Source organism: Lactuca saligna, chromosome 5, assembly GCF_052625555.1.
Source record: "Lactuca saligna cultivar CGN05327 chromosome 5, ASM5262555v1, whole genome shotgun sequence".
In the NCBI taxonomy this organism is placed as follows: Eukaryota; Viridiplantae; Streptophyta; class Magnoliopsida; order Asterales; family Asteraceae; genus Lactuca; species Lactuca saligna.
In genome coordinates, this window is record NC_136421.1 from 213,318,370 (window position 1) to 213,343,171 (window position 24,802).

Here is a 24,802-nt window from a genome sequence, read left to right on the forward strand (position 1 = left end):
TTCATTCTAAATCAAATCAAATCGGACCAAACACGGACAAAATCAAACAAATATATTCTAAACCGGTCTAACTCTATAAATAGAGCCTTCAAAACTCACTGTCGGCTCGATTGAGTCAACCAGATGAAAAGAGAGCCAATATATTCTACGTGTTACCCTAGATGTGTCATTTTAAAGAGCATTTTCCATCAAATATAATTCTACCTACCGATGTGAGATACCAATCACATCTAAATAGTTTATTATTTCCTTTGTTCATTGACAACCACAATAGACATACTAATACTAAATATACAATACACAAGCACACATCAGAGAATGCACCACAAATTACACAAAACATACACTATGCATAGTTTTTTAACAACACACTACGTAACAAAATGTTTTGGTAATGTTAAGGCTTTAAATTTAATGCTTTGTTTATTTTTTTCGATTTGCGTTTAAGGATCCCTTTCTTTAATTCGGAATATATGAATGTCATTTATATAATAAAGATAACAATGTCAAATATGAGTTTGATTCATAGCAATTTTAAGTCAAAAGTATTTTGCATATAGAACTTGTCATTTATAAAACATTGATATTTACTTTATCAATCTCATTACGAGATCTAGTCTCATAAATAGAAATTTAATCATTTCTAAATATGAAGGTGGTCGTTATGATAAAAAGTTTAAGTAAACAGCCAATCATTCACAAATTAAAATAATTGCGACATGTACAAGATATGCTAAACTAAAACATACATTGTTCCAAAACAAATATTGTTTCACATTACAAGTACATTATGTTCCCAGCATAATTAATAAACTAAAATCTGAGAGTGTAATTCCAACTTGATTGTGCTCAACTTTTACTATTATGTAAATACCTGCAAGCCGTTTACAAATATTAGATTAATAATTAAGTACCAACTACTTAAGTATTATATGAAAAGTATGAGTTCTATCTAGTAGATACCCGAAGTACTAGTCTATTCCAGACTTTCTTTCCAGTTAAGAGGAGAAAATCGTCTTCCAGCATCCAGTTTCTCCACAAAAGAAACAAGATCCATTTATGTGGGCCTTATTAGATTTCTTGAGCTAAGAGGTGTACAGTCCATAAAACATGGGCCTCTAAGATCATACAAGGTGATTATTTGGGGGCTTGAACTATTCATAGTTTGATGTTAGAAACATCTTTAGCATCACAATGATGTCTTTACCAGGTATCATGTTCAGGTTTATTACTCAAAGCAAATAGTTTAGGACTAGGACCTTTAAGTGTATACAATTTCATATCTCACGCGAGACTATCTCTTAAGACATGAACCCATTCATTGAAGTTGTATCTAGTGAATGTTATTCTTTCATTAAGTCATTAAAGAAAAAATAACAATCCATTGTAAGGACAATGGATTATTTAACTACAAAATCTTAACAAAATTCATTTAGTATTTTTAATATTTAAATTCTTTAATAATTAATACATTTTTAGTTTTCAAAAACATTAATTATCAAAGTCTAGGATCTAAGTTGCAAAACAAATAAATGGTTAGGTATCATTTACCTCATCCATTTGAATTCAACCTAGTAGATATCGATTATTAGTTATATATTATTAAATAATTCCTACATTTATGGGATCGCTAATAACAAATTTAATTAGACATGTTTGAACCCATCTATGCATTAGAACTCTCTTTCTTAAGGACTCCTTACTTTAGGTGAGTAAACAATTATTAAGGAGGAAGTTAGATTTAGAGATAGATGCATATGTTGTGTCTCAGGTCGGATCTCTTTCAATCACACAAAGGGGACACCATATGGCTAACTAGAATTCAGGGATTGAGAATTAGAATGCTGCATATGTTGTGTCCCAGGTCGGATCTTCCGATCACGCAGAGGGGACAACATTTGACTAACAGATAGAAATAGTTTCATAGATAAGAAGGTGTGTAGAAATAGAGTTGCATATGTTGCATTCTAGGTTGGATCTTCCGATCACGCAGAGGAAGCAACATATGACTGACTGATAGAAAGCAAGAAAATAATTTCCTACAGACCTACTTTATCAGAATCCTCCAGTCGCCCTATCAGAACAAGAATTAAGGATGTAAGTCCGTACATCAAGGAAAAGTTAAGCCAAAGTTCTAGATGCGTATTAATTTAGTGTATCCTTTGGGTTCTCGTGTTTATCTCACTACTCAATCCACTTGAGCGTCGTATGGTCAGTCTAAACAATCCTAACTAAATCCAAACTATCAAATCCTTCGTGCCTATCAGCACATTGAATACAGAGTCTAGACAATTCATATTCAGTCCTTTACACATGTTTTAGACTGCCCGTTATCACTTTCTTGATATCACTTCCTAATAATAACTACTAACGAAAAACTATTAAGAAAATGAAAAATTATCTTTAAAACGAATCAGAGTAAGATAAACTCAGGAGTATAGAGAAGAAAAGACAAACTGTAATTCACCGATTGAATTTGCATCCAGAAGGTCTGAGAACAACACGAATAATCTCAGAACAGATCCGAAATATTTTCATGTCATTAAGCACTAACCCCATGAGTGATCACTTCCTTTCTTACCTTCCCACAAGGACACGTACTCTCAAACAATGTTCTGAGTGTTGTAGAGTTGAGAGATGCCTCCATAACATGTGCCTGGAACAACCACTACCAACAAACTGAAGTCTGATGATATGCCTCCATAGCTGCTCCGACACAGAGAGGGATAATTTGGTCTTTTGAACCCATTACATTTTGAAACTGGGTTGACCTTTGTCATCCTTGCACGGTACTCTCTCCCATGACATATCCTGCTTATGACAAACAGAAGATGTAGAAATATTAGAAGCATTAGGAGATTTGGGAGAGTGAGCCTTTGGAACCCGTTTGTAGTCGTGTCTAACCCATTTCATTTTTGATCTGATGGGTGGCTCAGTGCTTGCTTTTGATCTTGATGCCGGCCGTTGAGATGACTTTGATTTTGGCTTCACGGGAGCATCTCTTGGATTTGGCTTCTTGGCCGGTATTCCATTCTTGCCTTTAAGATTCAGATTCTTGGCCTTGTGGGTTTTATTCTTGGCCTTTTGCGCGTTCCAGTCACCATTGTCTGAACGTGACCTTGAGGGGTTCCTTTTGGAGTATCTCCCTCTTGGCGCGTTCTGCCACCCTTGTGCATAGTAGGGATCATATGCGCGGTTAGGACAATTTCTAGCAATGTGTCCAGGTGTTCCACAGTGAAAACATGTCTTTTTCTTCATTGTGAAGTTGTTTCTTCCCACCCCTGGTGGCGTATCCTTGCCTTGTCTCTTATTGTTCCCACAAGCACAATTACAAGAGGCACTTTGTTTCACTGGAAGTGGTGGCCTGTATTTCTCTACAGTAGGTTGATCACAAGCAACTGAGCTCGAAACAACATATTCAAAGTTCAAGGAGGAGTTGGTTTGCTCAATGGTGTTCTCCTTGTTCTCATCCTCTACTACTTTACTTGCACATGAAGTAGAAGCATTAGTATTTTCAACCTAAATACCTCCTGACACAAAACCAGCTGTTTGCGATATTGAAGATGTGCCTCCTTGTCAATTTCTTCCCGTGTCATAAAGATGGATGTGTAGTTATGATTGAAAGGTGGAGGAACACTATCATAACCTAGACCTTTTTGCTGGTTATTTTAAATTGTAGACAATGGTCTATCATGTTTGCAACTACTTCGCTTGACACATCAAATTTTTTAAAATCAAAATCTACAATTTCAAATTTGCTTTTTAATGTGTCTAGCTCAGCAGTTTACACAACAATTTGTTTCTTAACATAGTCTTAATTTTCTCATTTATTTCTATAATCTTCCTGAAGCTTCCTAAAGTCTTTTGTTTTTGCTTCTAATTCAGCCTTCAAGGGGTTCTGTCCTTTCCTAAGTTGATATCCTTCGTATTTTAGGTCATTGACTTCCCTTTTTAGCAAATCATTATGTTCACGAAGAATTTTAATCGTAGCTTCACATGATTGAGAGCATGAAACTTCATTGACCGGAGTGTTTGCGGAACTCATTGTTTTTCCACATTTCAAAGCGTCAAGTTCTTCAGTTATAGCAGCAAGACTAAGATGATTGAGATCTTTTGTCTTCTTGATGACATCCACGTTCATATCCCACGACTTCGGAAGTGAATTCAATAGCTTTTTATTTATCTCAGAATTAGTCAAAAGATCACAGCTATACTCATCTCAGTAGTAAGTGTAGTAAATCGCTGCAACTGAGCTTCCAGGGTTTCTCTAGGGATATATTTGAACATGTTGAACTTTTGTCTTAACATATCCTGACGACTCTCTTTCATATGTTCATTTTCCTCATAGACCTCAAAAGCCAATAAAAGCATAAATTTAAGAGTCAAACTTAAAAGTCAAATCGAAAAGCTAAATTTCCAAATTTAAAAGTTAAACGAGAAAGTCAAAGTTTAAAATCAAAGGTCAAACATTAAAAGTCAAAGTCAAAATTTTATGAAAATAATCAAAAATAAAAATCAAAAATCAAAAACTTTATTATTATTAGTATTATTATTATTATTATTATTATTATTATTATTATTATTATTATTATTATTATTATATTTTGGATGAAAAATGAATTTAAAACTAAAAGAAATTGATTTTTTAGGTTAAAAGTGTTAATTTGCGAAATTAGGAACCGAAGGGGAGTGGTCTTAAGTTAAAATCGAAAGGTTTGTAATAAGTTATGAACCAGAGGTCCCGGATTCGATCCCCGGAACCCCCAAATCCACCCCGTTTTAATGTGCGGAGACGAAGGCTGCTGCTTAGCCGGCTTCCCTGGCCGTTCACCAAGCCGCAATCCTCCAAGCCATCTGCCGAGACGATGTCGCAGACTCCGAGTTGCACACCGCCGGCCGTAAACTCCGGCGACCACAAACGCCGGCCGCATACTCACCGGCTGTAAACTATTTCCGACCGTAAACTCTTCATAGATTACATGAAAAACAACGTTTTTCACTCCTTTTTGCTCGAAAACTCGATAAAAAAACTCGTTTTTATCAAAAACACGAAGAACAAACCTCTCCTAATTTTCAGAGATCATTCAAAAACGCAAGAATCTTTCGAAAATAAGATCAAATAAGCTACAGACCTGACAAAACTGACTGATACAATCCATGTTTTGATACCAATTGTCCCCCAATCTGCTTGTGTATGAATCATATCCGTTTGATGGTGTGGAATCCCAATCAAACGGGTGATGTCAGATCAGATAGAAGAGAAGGAGAAGAAGAAGATGATGAATCTTGTATGTATTGATATGAATGAAGATCTGGATACAAGATTCACACACACTAACGCACACTCTCTTTTCACTCTCTCTAGAACACCTTCAAATGCACACACTTAAGCTCCTCTATTCTATTACAATTATGCACTCCTCACCCTATATATAGTAGACATGGGACGTGAATGGGTTTACGGCCGTAAACCTGTTCATGGCCCTAAACACAACCGTAAACACGTATACGACCGTAAACACCAAGCTGTTTACAGTCCAAGACACAAAAAAAAATTCATTTTCCTAGAAAAACAAAGTATAAACCTTATTTTTGACCCAACAACGACTATGTGCGGTCTGCAACCGATCGCACACCTGTTATATCAACTCAATAGTATTGAGTACCACCTCAATATCCCAATAACTCGATGCCTGACCTCGCCTCAAAAAACACGGTTCTTACATTTCCTCCTGTAAATCATCTCGATGGGAGGACAATGAATACTGGCATGATAGCTATTGTTGTAGGAGAACTCGACCAATGGAAGATAAGTGTCCCAAATCTCGCCTAAACCTAACACATATGCCATGAGCATATCATCGAGCGTTCTAAATAGTCCAGCCACTTTGTCCGTCAGTCTGAGAGTGGTATGCGGTGCACAAAAGCAGCTGAATACTCAACTCCTCATTAAACTTCCTTAACAACATGTATCACGAATTGATATGTATTATTATGAATATATTTTAACATTTATGGATTTTTGAAAATTTATGGTTTGTTGTTTCATAGGTATATTTTTTTTATTAAAATATTTAATCTTGATTTTTACCCTTTTTCTAACACATCATTAATAAGTTGTGATATATTAAGATATGGACATGAATATTAATATTTTATTTTATATTTAATTAGTTATTTTACAAATCTTTTTTTGGATCACTTGAATAAAAACCTATTTTAGGATATGTGTTGTTTTTGTTTTTTGTTTTTTGTTTTTTTGTTTTTTTGATGAAAATAGTTGTGATTTGAAAATATTCTAAAATAATAACTAAGGACATGTAGAAACACATAGTATTTGTATATAATATTAATAAAAAAAAAGTTAGTATAACTTTTAGTTTTGACACATTAGTAGTAATAACGAAGGTTCTAAATAACGTAAGGCGTGACTTGGCGGCAATGTCAAGTTTCAAGCTTTTCCAAGCCTTGGCGAGTCATGACGTTTGTAAGGTGTGACTTAAAGCGACATTTTTTTTGTATAATTAATACTTTTATATGTATTTTCAACTATTATTCATTTTTATACACATATATGAGTTAAGGCGGCGTTTTGACAAAGCTTGACGGCAGGTGCAAGCCTTGGGATCGTGGCGCGCCATGACGAATTTTTTAGAACCTTGGTAATAACCCGTAAGCTGCTATGAAATTCAACATTTTAGTTTTTTTAAAGAAAAAAAATCAAGTAAAAGCATAAACCAACATTTTTAATAGTGGATTTGAAGGGTTTTTTGCATGATTATTGATCGAGGTATTACATGATCATATAATTAATTTAATTGAATAAATATAATTAGCTATTTCAATTCTATTTAATTAAATCTCATAAGTATGAATTAAAGACCATAAACATCAATTAAGGACCATACTTGGAAGGGATAATGACTTGAAATGGTAACGAACTTTCGACTTTTTTCACATTTGGTCACTAAACTTTTTTTCGTTATCTATTTGCCATTGAACTATTGAAACTGTTCACATTTTACCCTTATAACCGGCTGTTACCGGTCATAAGGGTAAAATATGAACAGTTTCAATAGTTTAGTGGCAAATAGATAAAGAAAAAAAGTTTAGTGACTAAATATGAACAAAATCGAAAGTTTGTTTCCCTCTAAAAATTTCAATGACTAAATGTGAATAAACTTCATCTTGTATTATGTTTTAGCAAATTATTTATTTTTGTTAAATTGTAGCAACGTTTGTTGATGAAGAAATCTATGAAAAAAAATTAAAAACCCTAAAAATATATTTAAAAAAAACAAAAAACCAAAAGTAACTATATATACCATAAATACTTCATATCTATGTGTAAGATGAAAGTAACTATATATACCATAAAAATCTCATAAATGCTTCCTAACTTCAAACCCAAGGTTTACTCTACTAAAGCTTCATATTCTCGGCTCTCTGGACCTCGAAGGGTCCAGATTCCTAACTTCAAACCCCAAGGTTTACTTTACTAAAGCTTGATATTCTCGGCTCTCTGGACCTAGAAGGGTCCATATCTATAACACAAACTTGCAAGAGGGGTTTGAGGCATTCAAAACCCCAAAGATGAAGTGATTCAAGCCCTAACCCTAAAATGGAATCTACACAATAGGGATGGAAAGGGGTTCATTTTTGTACCTCAGAATGAAGCTCCTTGCTTGAATAACTCAGAACAATAACCTTCCTTGGTCGCTCTTGCTGGAACTCTTCTCATTTCTTCCAAAATCACACCAAAAAGCTCAAGATAACTCTTCCTCTCACTCTACACGCTCAAGCTCGCTAGGGTTCTCACTTATGGGAAAGGTAGTCGCAATTAAAGGCCATAAGTGCCTTTAAATATGGCTCGGGCCCAAAGATTTAGGGTTTCTGCCAACAGAGCGGACTCGTCGAGTCCATTCATTAATCCAAGTTATCAGTCGCGACCTTACTCGACGAGTTGAGGCGTCAACTCGTCGAGTCTCTCTTTTTAACTCAAAAGAAAAATACTTAAATTATGATACCTGGAAATTTGGATGTTACATTTTGTTTTTTTTATTTCATAGATTTCTTCATCAACAAACGTTGCTACAATTAAAGAAAAATAAATAATTTGCTAAAACATAATACAATAGGAAGTTTGTTCACATTTAGCCATTGAACTTTTTAGAGGGAAACGAACTTTCAACTTTATTCACATTTAGTCACTAAACTTTTTTTCGTTATCTATTTGCCACTAAACTATTGAAACTGTTCACATATTACCCTTATGACCGGCTGTTACCGGTCATAAGGGTAAATTGTGAACAGTTTCAATAGTTCAATGGCAAATAGATAACGAAAAAAAGTTTAATGATTAAATGTGAACAAAGTCGAAAGTTCGTTACCCTTTCAAGTCATTATCCCTACTTGGAATTTAAAGAGTCCCGTTAGTAAACTAAAACTTTAATGTAGCAACGCATTAATATTCATATATAATTTTAATATAAAAATTAATATTAAATGAAATTGAGTTTTTGCAAGATAAGGAAAAAAATTTAAAATAAAATACAAAAGAAAAAATGGCTCTGAGTTGTGAAATAAATAGTTTAACAAATATTTTAGTTGTAAATATGTCATGTAATTATTAATGTCCTTAAGTTGATATCAAATTGATGTTTTTATTTATTTTAAGACTTAAAATAAAATGTTTTTATATAACAAGTAATAGTCTTACACAACTGATTTTACATGAATAATATAAACAAAATATTATATGCTTCTAATTATATTTTTAATAGTGGGTTCAAGGTTTTTATATACTTTATCTGCACATTCAATGATCATTTTATTTAATTATTTGACTAAACACAATTTAAGTATATAATTAAGTCGAATAAATAGTTATTAAGTACCATTAGTAAAATAAAATAAAGTTTTGAGTTCTCTCACTTTAATTCTAGATAACCTTTACTTGGAATTTAAAAAGTTGTAATATTAAAATAAAAGTTCAATATATTAACACCTTAGTATATGTATACGATTTTGATTAAATAAAAGTTCAATATATTAACACCTTAGTATATGTATACGATTTTGATTAAAATATTGATGTTAATAGAAATCTATGTTTTGACACATTAGTAATAGGGATTAGCATAAGCGGGTACCCGCCTCATTTGATGAGAGCCAAAACCAGAATCAGAATCGGCAGTTCTAGGCAGTTCTCAAAATTTTTGAACGAGTCCCCGAACCGGTAGTTCCGGTTTCAAGACCTGGTAACCTAATTACATAAACTTTTTAACTTTTGTCAATAAAAATCACAATTTAGTTCATTCTAAATCAAATCAAATCGTACGAAACACAGACAAAATTAAACCAATATATTCTAAACCGGTCTAACTCTATAAATAGAGCCTTCAAAACTCACCATCGGCTCGATTGAGTCAACCAGATGAAAAGAGAGCCAAAGTATTTATTCTACGTGTTACCCTAGATGTGTCATTTTAAAGAGCATTTTCCATCAAATATAATTCTACCTAGCGATGTGAGATACCATTCACATTTAAATAGTTTATTATTTCCTTTGGTCATTGACAACCAGAATAGTGTTTCTTTAAATAACACACACATACTAATACTAAATATACAATGCACAAGCACACATCACACAATACACAGTAATAATAGACAATAAATTACACAAAACACACACTATGCATAGTTTTTTTAACAACAAATGCACGAATTTCTTTTTGAACAACATACTACCTTGCAAAATGCTTTGGTAATGTTAAGGCTTTAAATTAGATGCTTTGTTTATTTTTTTCGATTTGCGTTTAAAGATCCCTTTCTTTAAGTCGGAATATGTGAATGTCATTTATATAATAAAGATGTCACAAATGAGTTTGATTTAAAACAAGTTAAGTCAAAAAGTATTTTGCATATAGAACTTGTCATTTATAAAACATTGATATTTACTTTATCAATCTCATTACGAGATCTAGTCTCATAAATAGAAATTTAATCATTTCTAAATATGAAGGTGGTCATTATGAAAAAAGATTTAAGTAAATAGCCAATCATTCACAAATTAAAATAACTGAGACATGTACAAGATACGCTAAACTAAAACATACATTGTTCCAAAACAAATATTGTTTCACATTACAAGTACATTATGTTCCTAGCATAATTAGTAAACTAAACTCTGAGAGTGTAATTCCAACTTGATTGTGCTCAGCTTTTACTCTTTTGTAAATACTTGCAAGCCATTTACAAATATTAGATTAATAATTAAGTACCAAGTACCTAAGTATTATATGAAAAGTATGAGTTCTATCTGGTAGATACCCAAAGTACTAGTCTATTCTAGACTTTCTTTCCAGCTAAGAGGATAAAATTGTCTTCCAGCATCCAATTTCTCCACAAAAGAAACAAGATCCATCTATGTGGGCCTTATTAGATTTCTTGAGCTAAGAGGTGTACAGTCCATAAAACATGGGCCTCTGAGATCATACAAGGTGATTATTTGGGGGCTTGAACTATTCATAGTTTGATGTTAGAAACATCATTAGCATCACAATGATGTCTTTACTAGGTATCATGTTCAGGTTTATTACTCAAAGCAAATAGTTTAGGACTAGGACCTTTAAGTGTATACAAGTTCATATCTCACGCGAGATTATCTCTTAAGACATGAACCCATTCATTGAAGTTATATCTAGTGAATGTTATTGTTTCATTAAGTCATTAAAGAAAAAATAACAATCCATTGTAATGAAAATGGATTATTTAACTACAAATTCTTAACAAAATTCATTTAGTATTTTTAATATTTAAATTCTTTAATAATTAATACATTTTTAGTTTTCAAAAACATTAATTATCAAAGTCTAGGATCTAAGTTGCAAAACAAATAAATGGTTAGGTATCATTTACCTCATCCATTTGAATTTAACCTAGTAGATATTGATTATCAGTTATATATTATTAAATAATTCCTAGATTTATGGGATCGCTAATAACAAATTTAATTAGACATGTTTAAACCCACCTATGCATTAGAACTCTCTTTCTTATGTATCCTTTATCACAAAAGATTTTCGATCAAATCATCCAATTTGAAATACCTGTGTAATTGGCCTATAACTTGGTTATAGAAATCGAAAAGACACCTCATCCATCAAATGATAACACTAAACGGTCAAGCATCATTTATCCCACTAGTGCATACAAGAAATGTGTGAGTGATCTTCAAAAAGGTTGCATAGATTTGAGGTTTGTAAAAAGGGGTTTTTAGTTTTATAATTTTAGTTTTAAAAACATATCATATCATGGTTATTACATGCGTATAATAAACCACGATACTAATTTTCAAAAGAAAATCACCTTTTAACGGTTCTTTATAAAAACTAGTTTTTATATAATTTGAACCGATTCAATTTTAATAAACCAGTATTAAGTTTGAGTGCATTTGAACCTTTTTGTATCTTTAATATAACTTCATTTTATTACTTATATATTTGGAGTTTGTTTAAGTTATAAAAATCACCATTTTGAAACTTATATTTGAGTATTTCCAAATTTGATGTTATTAGCATTTTATAAAACCGGATTTTATTTTAAGCCACCAACTTGTTAGATCTTATGTCCACATTATAAATTTTGAACACCAAACTCCAAATGATGTTTATTTGATCTAAAATTATTTTATCATGTGAAAAACTAAATAATCAATCATTCATAATAATTGTATAAAATAAACAACATAAGCATGCATAAGATTATATGTGCATAAACATAACCAACTAATGACATTTTTGTGAGCCAACACAAAAAATATCAAGTTCATTCCTAAAGGAATATTTTAAGGGACCAAAAAACTTTTTATAATATTGTTGTAGAAGCACCCACTTGAGTAAACACCATTAGCTTGGAAAAGATTTTGAAGAACTTCTTGAACGCTAAAATTCAATAATATATATATATATATATATATATATATATATATATATATATATATATATATATATATATATATATATATACTATCTTATAATAGAAATCTCATTATTTCGATAAATATATTCAATATAATAATAATATGATTAAGACATCAAAGTCTCTAAGCTTGAAGTGCAAGTAATTATGAATAAAATAATATTAAAGTTGATGTTATACAAAATACTTAACACTAATTACAATTACTTAATGCATAATTACCTTCTCTCTTGCCTTTGAGTCGGCTCTTTTAATCATCCATGAATGAGTCTGTATCACTCGTGTTTCTAGCCTAGGCATTTATATTGATGTGATAGTGTAGGATAACCTTTGTAACTCATTTTGAAGAAATGAAAAGGAATTATGTGAATTCTATGTGTTTTATGCTTAATTATTAGGGTTTAATTAATTAAGAATAAAAATGAGCATCAAAAATAAATATTAGATAAAGCCTATATCTTTACATAAAGTTGTAGTGGTCAAAACAAGGATTTCATGGATATAAAGAATACCAAAATCCGAGTTATAACGAAGAAGTTATGACATGTCGAAGTTTCGCGACAAAACCGGCACAACGCTGAATGTCGTAAAAAGTGAGTTTTTGATAAACTACTTTTTAGCCTTAGTAATCTAAACGAAAGTCGTAGTATTCGTTAAAACGACAAGTTCGATAAAAAGAACGCCCAATCTGACTTCGTATAACGAAGTTATGATTTTTCGAAGTTTCAGCTTAGCAGTAGACAACTAAAAACTCGAATTTTAGATCGAGCGATTTTCAGCCGACACAACCTAAGTGAGAATCAAAGGTCTCGTCATTAGTATCACAACGGTAAAAATTCTCTCGAAAACGGATGTCGGATGAACTGGATCTCCGAAATGGAGACGATGTTTTAAAGTTGTAAGTGCAGCAACAAACAAAAGACCGCACTTGCAATTCCTCTGTTAAAGTCTGGTGTGTTGAGCTGGTGGAAGTTACTAGCTGATTCGATGCCCATGGGAGAAGCTAGTAAGATATCTTGGGAAGATTTTGTGGTACAAATGAAGTTGCAGTACTGCTCTGAGCAGGATCTTCTGGAAATCAATAATGAGTTACAGAATTTAAAGAAGGGAAAGATGAGCGTTACTGAATATGCTGCTAGTTTCATGGAAAAGATGAAGCTTGTTCCTCACCTAGTTCCAACTGAACTCTCTAAGGTCAACAAGTTTGCCCTCGGATTACCAGCAGACTTTGGTCTGATAGTTAAGCAAGCAACCACTTTGAAATCCGCCATCTGGGCTGCTAAAAATGTTGAGGTTCAGATCAGAAAGAAGGGTCTGGAGAGGGCAGAAGTTGGTGAAAAGAGAAATTTTGAAGAAACTTCAGGTTCCAACAACAAAAGCAAATTTTCTAAGTCTAGGAATTTTGGAGGAGGAGGAGGTGAAGTGAAATGGTGTGAGAATTGCAAGAAAAAGCACTCTGGAAAATGTAGTGAGGAGGTGACTTGCTTCAAATATGGAAAGACTGGGCATTATGCCAACGTGTGTCCGTCCGACAAGAGGCTATGTTTTGAGTGCCATGAAGTAGGGCATGTTCTTAAAGACTATCCAAAGAGGAAGGATGCAGCAAAGCCCAATCTACCACCAAAGCTTAAGGCGAGAGCCTTTCAGATAACACTTGAAGTTGCAAAAGAAGAACTCGACGTCGCTTCAGGTACCTTTCTCGTAAACGAATTGTCTGCCCAAATTTTGTTTGATTCTGGAGCCAATTACTCCTTTATATCAGATGAATTTGGTAGAAAACTAGCTTTTCCTGTAGATAGGCTAGTTAATGCTATAATAGTCGAGATTGCTAGTGGCAAGTTTGTACCTGTTAGCCATCGTATGAAAAACATCCTCATTGACTTGGAAGGGAATAAGTTCCACGAGGAATTATTTCCTATCGAGTTAAATGGATTCGACATACTTTTAGGAATGGATTGGCTTAGTGCCAATGATGCCGACATATTGTGTAGAAAGAAGATAGTAAAAGTAAACCCGCCAGGGAAAGAGTCGTTTATGGTGTATGGAGACAAACGCAGAGTAAATTCTGGAATGATTTCCCTAATTAAAGCCAGAAAGTGTTTGGCCAAGGGATGTACATCATATCTAGCATTCGTGATCGATGCTAAAATAGAAAAGAAGGAGGTGCAAAATATTCCGGTGGTGTGTGATTATCCGGAATTCTTTCCCAAAGATCTTCCCGGATTGCCCCATGATCGACAAGTAGAATTTCGTATCGACTTGTTACCAAGAACGACGCCGATAGCAAAAGCACCGTATCAATTAGCACCAACAGAAATGAAAGAACTTATGACACAACTTCAAGAGTTATTGGACAAAGGTTTCATTCGACCTAGTTCATCGCCCTGGGTAGCCCTTGTGTTATTTGTAAAGAAGAAAGACGAGAGAATGAGATGTGCATCGATTACAGAGAGCTGAACAAAGCAACGATAATGAACAACTACCCGTTGCTGATGATCGATGACATGTTCGACCAGTTACAAGGTTCGAGCTATTTCTCGAAGATCGATCTTAGGTCGGGATACCATCAACTAATGGTGAGAGAGAAGGATATCGAAAAGATTGCGTTCAGAACAAGATATAGACACTATGAATTTCTGGTTATGTCGTTCGGACTAACCAATTCCCCAGCAGGTTTCATGGATTTAATGAATAGGGTTTGTAAACCATTCCTAGATAAATCCATGATAGTATTCATAGACGACATCTTGATTTATTCGAAAAGCAAGCAGGAGCATGAAAAGCATCTGCGTGAAGTGCTAGAAGTCCTAAAAAAGGAGAAGTTGTATGCAAAGTTCTCCAAATGTGAATGTTGGATTCAATAAGTCCAATTTTTAGGTCACTTGGTTAACCAAGAGAGAATAATGGTTGACCCAACAAAGATTGAAGCTGTGATGAAGTGGAAACAACCAAAAATCCCTACGGAGATTTGAAGCTTTTTAGGATTATCTGGATATTACCAAAGATTTATCCAAGGCTTTTCTTCGATTGCTACTCCATTAAGAGCCCCACAAAGGAGCTAATTATATTTGGAATGAGAAGCATAAGGAAGCCTTTGAGAAATTGAAGAAGAGATTGTGTGAAGCACCAATTCTTTCATTACTTGAAGGAGTTAATGAATTCGCAGTTAATAGCGATGCATCTGGAGTTGGGTTAGATGTGTTCTGACCCAAAGGGATAAAGTGATCGTGTATGCATCGAGACAACTGAAGGAGCATGAAAAGAACTACCCCACTCACGATTTGGAGTTGGAAGAGGTAGTATTCACCCTAAAGATATGGAGGCATTATCTTTATGGCACAAAGTGTAAACTTTTCACTGATCATAAGAGTCTCCAATACCACTTTAATCAGAAGGATTTGAACATGAGGCAACGATGCTGGCTAGAGTTACTCAAGGACTATGACTGTGAGATACTTTACCACCCTAGTAAAGCAAATGTTGTTGCTGATGCTCTCAGTCAGAAGGTAAACCTTGAAAGAAAAGGCCAAGGGTATTGAGAATTGAACTTGTCTTGACAATTGTGGAAAGTATAAAGAAAGCTCAAGAGGAAGCTTTAGAGAAAAATGACCGAAAGGATGAACGTTTGGGCAAAACGTTAGTATTCGGTACAAACAACCAAGGGTTGAAGGTATTCCAAGATAGGATTTGGGTACCAAAGACAGACGGAGTAAGAGATCTTCTGATGAAAGAAGCTCACAAGACCATGTACTTGATTCATCCTAGCAGTACAAAAATGTATAGGGATCTAAAATCCTATTATTGGTGGCTGACGATGAAGCTAGATGTTGCTAAGTATGTGGACGAGTATGTAACTTGTGCTAGGGTTAAGGCACAACATCAGAAACCGTATGGGAGTTTAGAACCTTTACCCGTACCCATGGGTAAATGGGAAGACATCACCATGGATTTTGTGACTAAACTGCCCAGAACAAGGAACGGTCACGACAAGATTTGGGTGGTCTTTGATTGCTTCACTAAGAGTGTGCATTTCATAGCTCCCAACGAGAAATGTTCTATGGATAAACTTGCAAATTCTTACATGAAGGAAATTGTGAGGCTTTAAGGTGTTCCATTAATGATTGTATCCGATCGTGATAGCCGTTTTACCTCAAGGTTTTGGAGGAGTCTACAAGAGGAATTGGGTACCAACTTGTGTTTGAGTACAGCTTACCATCCACAAACCGATGGTCAGAGCGAGCGAACAAGTCAACATTGGAAGATATGCTGAGAGCATGTACCCTAGAATTCCAAGGTAACTGGGATGAACACTTACCTCTAGTAGAAATCTCCTATAATAATAGTTTCCACTCAAGCATTAAGATGGCACCTTATCACGCTTTGTATGGAGAAAAATGTCGAACGCCATCATGTTGGCTGGAAGCTAGGGAAAAGCAGTTTATGGGACCTGAAATAGTCCATCAGACTACTGAAAAGTTGAAAGTGATAAAGGAAAGAATTTTAGTTGCTCAAGATCGACAAAAGAGTTATGCTGCCACGAAAAGGCAATCGATAACCTTTGAAGTTGGAGATTCGGTTTTACTTAAAGTCTCATCGTGGAAGGGACTTATAAGATTTTGTAAAAGAGGAAAGTTGAGTCCAAGGTTTATTGGACCATTTAAAGTTCTTCAGAAGATCAGGAATCAAGCTTATAAGCTATAATTACCGGAAGAACTGGAGGGAATTCATAACACCTTTCATGTGTGTTATTTGAGAAAGTTCACGGGAGATGTGCCCGACATAATTCCGATTTCTGAGTTAAGGTTGGATGAAAATAAGAGGTTGATCGAAGAACCTGAGGCAATCGTTGACCGTAAGACTATGAATGAGACGCAATATGGTCAATTTAGTGCTTGTGTGTTGGAAACATATAAATGGGCCAAATCTCACATGGGAAACGGAGAGTGACATGATGAGTCGCTACCCGCATTTGTTTGGTGATATGTGATTCCGGGGACAAAATCATCCTAAAGTGGAGAGAATTGTAACACTTGTGTTTCTAGCCTAGGCATTTATATTGAGGTGATAGTCTAGGATAAGCTTTGTAACTCAATTTGAAGAAATGAAAAGGAATTATGTGAATTCTATGTGTTTTATGCTTAATTATTAAGGTTTAATTAACTAAGAATAAAAATGAGCGTCAAAAATCAATATTAGATAAAGTCGATATCTTTACATAAAGTTGTAGTGGTCGAAACAAGGATTTCGAGGATATAAAGAACACCAAAATCCGAGTTATAACGAATAAGTTATGACCTGTCGCGGTTTCGCGACAAAACCGGCACGACGTTGAATGTCGTAAAAAGTGAGTTTTTGATAAACTACTTTTTAGCCTTAGTAATCTGAATGAAAGTCGTAGTATTCGTTAAACAGAGAAGTTCGAAAAAAAAAGAACGCCCAAATCTGACTTTGTATAAGGAAGTTATGATTTTTCGAAGTTTCAGCTTAGCAGTAGACAACTAAAAACTCGAATTTTAGATCAAGTGATTTTTAGTCGACACTACCTAAACGAGAATCGAAGGTCTCGTCATTAGTAGCACAACGGTAAAAAGTCTAATGAAAACGGATGTCGGATGAAGAAGTTATGATTTTTAACGGATTTCCTATCTCGATCTGTTAAAAATATTAATGTAAAATTTAAAGTCAAAATTAGCCGATGAAGTCTAAACGAAAGTTGTAGAGCATATTTTTACCTACACGTGCATATAAAGAACGTAAAAACGGAGCTCGTATGCAAAAGTTATGAATTTTAGAAGTTTTGGTGCGAAAAACGAGAAAAATCCCCAAAACCGAGGAATTTCGCACACGTGGATTCGGCCACGTCACCTTCTCTTCGGATCCAACATGTGTCCGAGATCTGCTGAGTCACGAAGCCACCTGGCGAGACGTGTTGCACCCCCTCACACCGATGGTGCGGTCCAATAAGGGGCTACCCCGTGTCCGATCTCGGTGTGTCATCAACGACGTATCCGAACCGAGGGGCTTTCCGAAACGGTCCAATCAGAAGCCTCCAGCGAGGCCTTCGCATGCGCAGCCAGCGTACGAGACACCACCCTACGAGCTCCGGATCTTCAACACGTGGCTTGTCTCCTGACCGTCCGATCAGAAGGCCCGCCCCTATAAATAGGAGGATGCGAGACCTCCCTGGTATTTTTTGGAATCTTGTCATTTTTAGCCCCTAAACCCATATTTCTTTCATCTTAACATCCCCCAAAGTCCCGATATCTATTATAAGCCCCAGAATACTCCACGAAGTGCCCGAGAAGCCCGAAAAATTTATCTTTTCGGTTTCAACCACAGACTTTCTAGACAATCTAATGGAACACTAGCAGGCCTACAACCTGTATTTGTAATGAACTAAGAGTGTTCATTCGTTGTACTCCATCCCCCTCATGGTTGCCTTTAGGACATGTATGGCTGAGGAAACCCCTTAGCAGTAGTGTCCATCCCAATGATATTCTTTAGGCTAGGTCCCTTGTGATAAGTGTTTAGGGACATAAAGTAAGGATAACGGGAACGGGTAATCAGGGTTATTGTTGATTGGTGAACTTAATAAGTTTATTATTATTGTTGGTTGAAAACCCTATATGCTCACTAGGCTCCCAAGCCTAACCCACTCAGCTTTTTATGTTACAGGTAGTGGACCCCGAGCATAGTCCGAGGACGACGAGAGATTTTTGGATTATAGACCAGTAGTTGTAAATAACTATTGAAAGGCTTATAACATGTTGTTTATGCTTTTGATCTGTATTGAAACATGACATCTCGAGGTTTTGATATGAAATGAAATTGTACATTTCTTAAAGAAAGGTTTTGCTAAACTTTTATCATGTTTTGTTTTGGGGACTAATTCCGCAACATCTTTTAAAAGGATTTCTCTGATTTTATTTTAAAAAGCATAAATTAAATCAGTCTTTTCTGGCCAAGAAATTAGGGGATGTCACAGAGTCTATGTTAAATCCTAAGATCAGTACAAATATATCTCGATTCATTCTTTTTGCATCACCGTAAACAACCCACATCCGGTTACTACTCCACCTTCTACCCCCACCCCATTCTCTCAAATAAACCCTAGCAACACTCATCTTTCACCACCGCTCCTCCCTTCTGCCATCAGCATATCTCTCTCATTTGTTCATCTAAATTCATATTTTAAAATACAATCTCTCTCTCTAAATCAAAATCCCCCCCCCCCCTCTAGAAAAACCATAGACTCCAGGATCTTCTTCTTTGTTGTAGTCGTTGCCAACGTTCCAACAAAAAAAGATAAATACTTTGTTTATTTACTTTATCTAAAGTCACGTTAGTTCGGTGTTTCTTCTTCATTCCTTTGGTTGGTTAAACCACTAATCAATCTTCCATACTTCTCCATATATTACTTTTTATCTATTGTATAATAGGGAAAGAATGCAATCAGAGATACATACACACACCCTCTTTCTATTATATGTATGCACGCACCTACACCAGTCACTCTCTATCTTTCTGATTTTAGTTTTTTCACTTCTTTGACTTTATATCTTTTTGATTTTGTTTATGACCTCAATTGGAGGCATGATTGGGATTTTGTAAAATCTACGGTTTATTTGGGATTGATTTAGTGGTTGCAACCTACTAACATCTTCGTTGCCATCACCCACCAGCGGTATCCTCGAAACCATAATTTTGTATATGTTTTTCGATTTAAAGGTTTGGATTTTTTTGTTAATTTTTCTTTTTGGTTTACATGTTCATCTTTCTGATGAATATTTTATGGCTTTATATGCATTTATAACTTTAATACTTTTTCAAAAATCAAAGATGCAAACAATGAAGTTAATGAGCTTGCTTGTGTTTTTGTGGTACAAACATTCTTCACAAATCTCTACGTCGGTCCAGGGTTTATAATAAGTGTTTTTTTTTTTTGTCTATTTTTAGGGCTTTCCATGAATCAGATGTTCTACAAACACCCTGCTAATCTAGCTCGATTCAAAGGAGATAAAACACCTTAACTGACTTTTCTATATCATTTTACATGTGTTTATGTTTTTAAAAACATAACAAAACCTCTTGGATCTTAGATTTAATGGATCAAGCACTGGCTTGCTTGTTTTTCCATATGCTTTGTTGATCTGAAATGGCCTCATGTTTAATACGGTTATGGTTTATTTGTGATGGTGTAACTTTCAAGAACATGATCATCTCTAGTTATATATAAACCGGTTATGGCAGGAAACCAGTGGGTAGCGATTTTAAAAAAGTGACAACCGAAACCGAAACCACTTAAGGCGGTTCCATAATTTTCAGAATCAGAATAGATAATTCTGAGGCGGTTCTATTTACGAAAGAGGATATCCGATTTTGATAACACCATGAATTTTCAAAACAAAATTTTCATTTAAGATCACTCAATCCTCGTAACACATTTCATTAAAATCTCATTAATTTAATTTACGCTTTGCAACTCCACAATTATTCAGTTAAAAATCCAGGATCCTCAAAAATATAACTCTTCCACTGGTGTGTACAATCAAGCCGGTGCCTTCCCGCGAACCTGAGAAAAACCTGAAAAACATAACACATAAAATGGTAAAAACGAAGCTTAGTGAGTTCCCCAAAATACCACTTACAACAAATTAGCCACTCGAGGCTATAACTCTGTATGACCCTCTGGGCAATGTGTCTCAGAGGGACCCTCCATTCCTACAACTCTGGTGGACCCTCCAGTCCCAACTCTATGGACCTTCCGGTCCTAACTCTGTGGACCTTCCGGTCCTATCTATGTACACTCTGAATAATACATAGCATAAATCACATAGAAATAATGTAGTATATTATAGTACACAAATAACATATAAGATACTCTGTCACACAACTCTGATTACTACTCTAGGTATGGATAGTGAGAAGACTCACCTGACAAGTAGTAAGTAAATAACCTCGCACCCGAATCTCGAGCTAGCCTCCACCTAACATAAGGGATGAATATCTCTAATTAATACTCTTTTACATGAACCTAATAATTGAGGGCTATTCTTTCTCTCTCTAACTCTTGAATTGGGTAAAAGACCATTTTACCCCTACATGGTCTCCATTACTCATGTTGACCAAATCCCAGAGTCAACGGAAGTCCAACTCAAGTAAACAGTTAATGTTTGACCTGACTCATCGAGTGCACTCATGCAACTTGTCGAGTTTACTCACATCCTCAGAAGTCTTGTGAAGGTCCTGCTCAGCTCGTCGAGTTGACCTCCAACTCACTGAACCATCGCACAATTCATCTCTTCAGGACAAACCTAACCAACTCGTCGAGTCGGCTCACCGCCTCGGCGAGTTCATTCAGACCCAAAGCTCATTCAGACGATATAAAACAGGTCTATCACTCCAAACACTAGATCTATCATCTCAAGGCTCAACAGCCACGTAAAGCTTCGATCTTTACTTTCATGCATGATGTTATTGCTCCAAAAATGCTAACACATGCCCTTCATGAGTGATTAAGCCCAAAACCCTCCTATGGATGAATAAAGCCGGGACACCTAGACTCTAAGGACCTAACAAGGTCCAGATATGAGGTTTAGAATCTTTGATAACTCATGATGCTCAAAAACCAAAATAAAGATGGAAAAAATCCCTAAAACTCCGTAGATATGAGATCTATCCAAAATAAGAAGAAAGGTGAAGACTGCATACCTTCCTCAAGAGCTATGGATAGGAAATCACTGGATCCAATAGCCTCACCTCTAGCTCCTTGCTTGATAACCTCATCCTCTTCCTCAAATGATGCACAAGAACCACAATATGAGGATCTATCTCACTTTCTATCTCAAATAGCAATTACGGTTTGTTCTCAGGGTAGTATGGCAACTGATGAGGAGAAAATGGGGGCATAAGTTCCCTTATATAGGCCCCACCCCCGAGAAATTAGGGTTTCTCTGCCCAGCACCAACTCGGCGAGTCTGCCTCCCGACTCGTCGAGTCCATTCATTAAATCCCACACGACAACTCGGCCCTACTCGGCGAGTTGGACTCCCAACTCATCGAGTCACTCCTTAAACCTCAATAATTCAACCATACGATAACATACCTGAAATTCCGGATGTTACAATTCTCCCCAACTTGAATTAAATTTCGCCCTTGAAATCGCTCCTCAACCATACATAGCTTGAAACCTATAACCTGAAAAGCACCACTGAAAGGATCTCGTACCGAACCCGATATCCTTCTCCATGGACACCTGAATCCATACAGGAACTCCTAAATCTAGAGCAAAACCGACCCCTCTATCGCTAAGATACCTCCTTCTGGCTTTCCACTATCTGGAAACTCTAGTGGCCTCACCCACTGCTAGACTGCCCACTCAAGATATTGCCATGTTATTCGCTCATTGAATAACAGACCCCGATAACTCACTGCCCCCCCCCCCCCTCCCAATTCTCACAAAACAAGGTCCAACAATCGGATACCGATTACTGATACCAGACATACTAAGCAATCCAAATCATACTCCAAGGAACGAAAAGGGTCACATTAAACCAGAGACCCATTTACTACTCTTGCAATAGAAACCCGGGTTAATGAACTCTCAACGCCCTGTCCTTAGACAAAAGAAAATAATCATGCTCACTTATAAGTATCCTCTATCATCTAAAATCATAAGCTCCAGGTTCCTCCCCAATATTCCATTCAACACTTGAGCCCCATGTCAACTTCCGACCCATCAGTTGAATCTCCAAAGGTTACCCAAAGCATGCCCTAGGACGTCTCTCCGACTTCCTTCCCACAACAACTATCTTGGCTCGTTGTGACACACAAGTCACAGAGTTCTCTTACCCAAAGCGAATACTACAATCTCAACTGAAGATCGACTCATCCGCGACCTCCCATACCAAAGCACCGACCTACTTAGGTCTAAGACATCAAATGACAAACAATACCCCTCAACATGGAACCCATATCTGAATCTGGAATCTCATCTCGCCTACCCAATGCACCACTAGAGCCAAACACAAACCCGAGAGTCTGGTCCGCCCCAGAATTGGAACCAATCGTCCCAATAAACTACTAAACTCATGACCTATGACCTGTAACCCATGCGTACATCACTTATCAAATTCCATTTGATGGTGATTCTCACACCTTTCTCAGAATATAATGATACCTGATCATTAAGGAGACCCTAGTCTCACCCATAATCCGACCACTAGGCTTCCAAAAACGCAAATATTAGGGCTACCCAAGTATAAACCTCTTCTGCATCATGCTCTGACTAGTGTATAATATGGCTCCCCATGGTATCATAACATTCCATCTCACTGATTAGTGAGTACTACGGCTCCCCGCGGTATCACAACACTCTCTCGCTGACTTGTGAATACTACGGCTCCCTGTAGCATCGCAACACCCTTTCGCTGACTAGTGAGTACTACGGCTCCCTGTAACATCACAACACCCTCTCGCTGACTAGTGAGTACTACAGCTCCCTGTAGCATCACAACACCCTCTTTATGACTAGTGAGTACTACGGATCCCCGTAGCATCACCACACCCTCTCTATGACTAGTGAGTACTACAGCTCCCCGTATCATCAATACACCCTCTCTCTGACTAGTGAGTACTACGGATCCCCGTAGCACCACAACACCCTGTCTTATTTCCCCATAATCTCATCGTCAAAACCATACTGCATCCACTCTCTGACTAGTGAGTACTAGTGAGTACTACGGATCCCCGTAGCACCACAACACCCTGTCTTATTTCCCCATAATCTCATCGTCAAAACCATACTGCATCCACTAACTCATGCTTCGTGGACCAACATAAATAGGTGCTCACACTCATCCAAATTATGCATCACTATTTCTGACGACAACCGTCATAAACAAACACCTATCCCCGCTGCAATCCACATACTTAAATAATCCCACATGATGTCAATAACCAAAGGGCTCCCACTGGAACCGTTGATACTTAATACACCACTTTCCGTCTCAAACTGAAGACTCAAAATTAATTCGAAATTTAGGGCATTATACTCGGATACCTCGGCACACCATCACAGAACATCTCGATGTCCTACCCCAACCACTAATCCCCTACTTATGACATCATACATAAATACATCAATGCTTTCCCTCAGAAATTGGTAACTAATATTAATTTCACACTACGTGCAACTTCAGAGTATCCCAACTCTCAATTGGAACACGGAGGAATCATCAATGACTCAGAACACGTTGATGACCTCTAACTTAGCTTGTTGAGTTGAACTCCGACTCGCCGAGCCATCCCACGATTCATCTCTTCGAGACAAACTCTAACCAACTCGTCGAGTCGGCTCACCGACTCAGCGAGTTCATTCAGACCCAAAGCTCATTCATACGATTTAAAAAATGTCTATCACTCCAAACACTAGATATGTCATCTCAAGGCTCAATAGTCACGTAAAGCTTCGATCTTTACGTTCATGCATGATGTTATTCCTCCAAAAATGCTAATACATGCCCTTCATGAGTGATTAAGCCAAAAAACCTTCCTATGGATGAATAAATCTGGGACACCTAGACACTAAGGACCTTACAAGGTCCAGATCTGAGGTTTAGACTCTTTGATGACTCATGCTACTCAAAAACCCTACAAAAGATGACAAAAAGCCCTAAAACTCCATAGATATGAGATCTATCCAAAATAAGAAGAAAGGTGAAGTCTTCACACCTTCCTTAGGAGCTCTGGACAAGATATCACTGGATCCAACAGCCTCACCTCTAGCTCCTTGCTTGATAACCTCATCCTCTTCCTC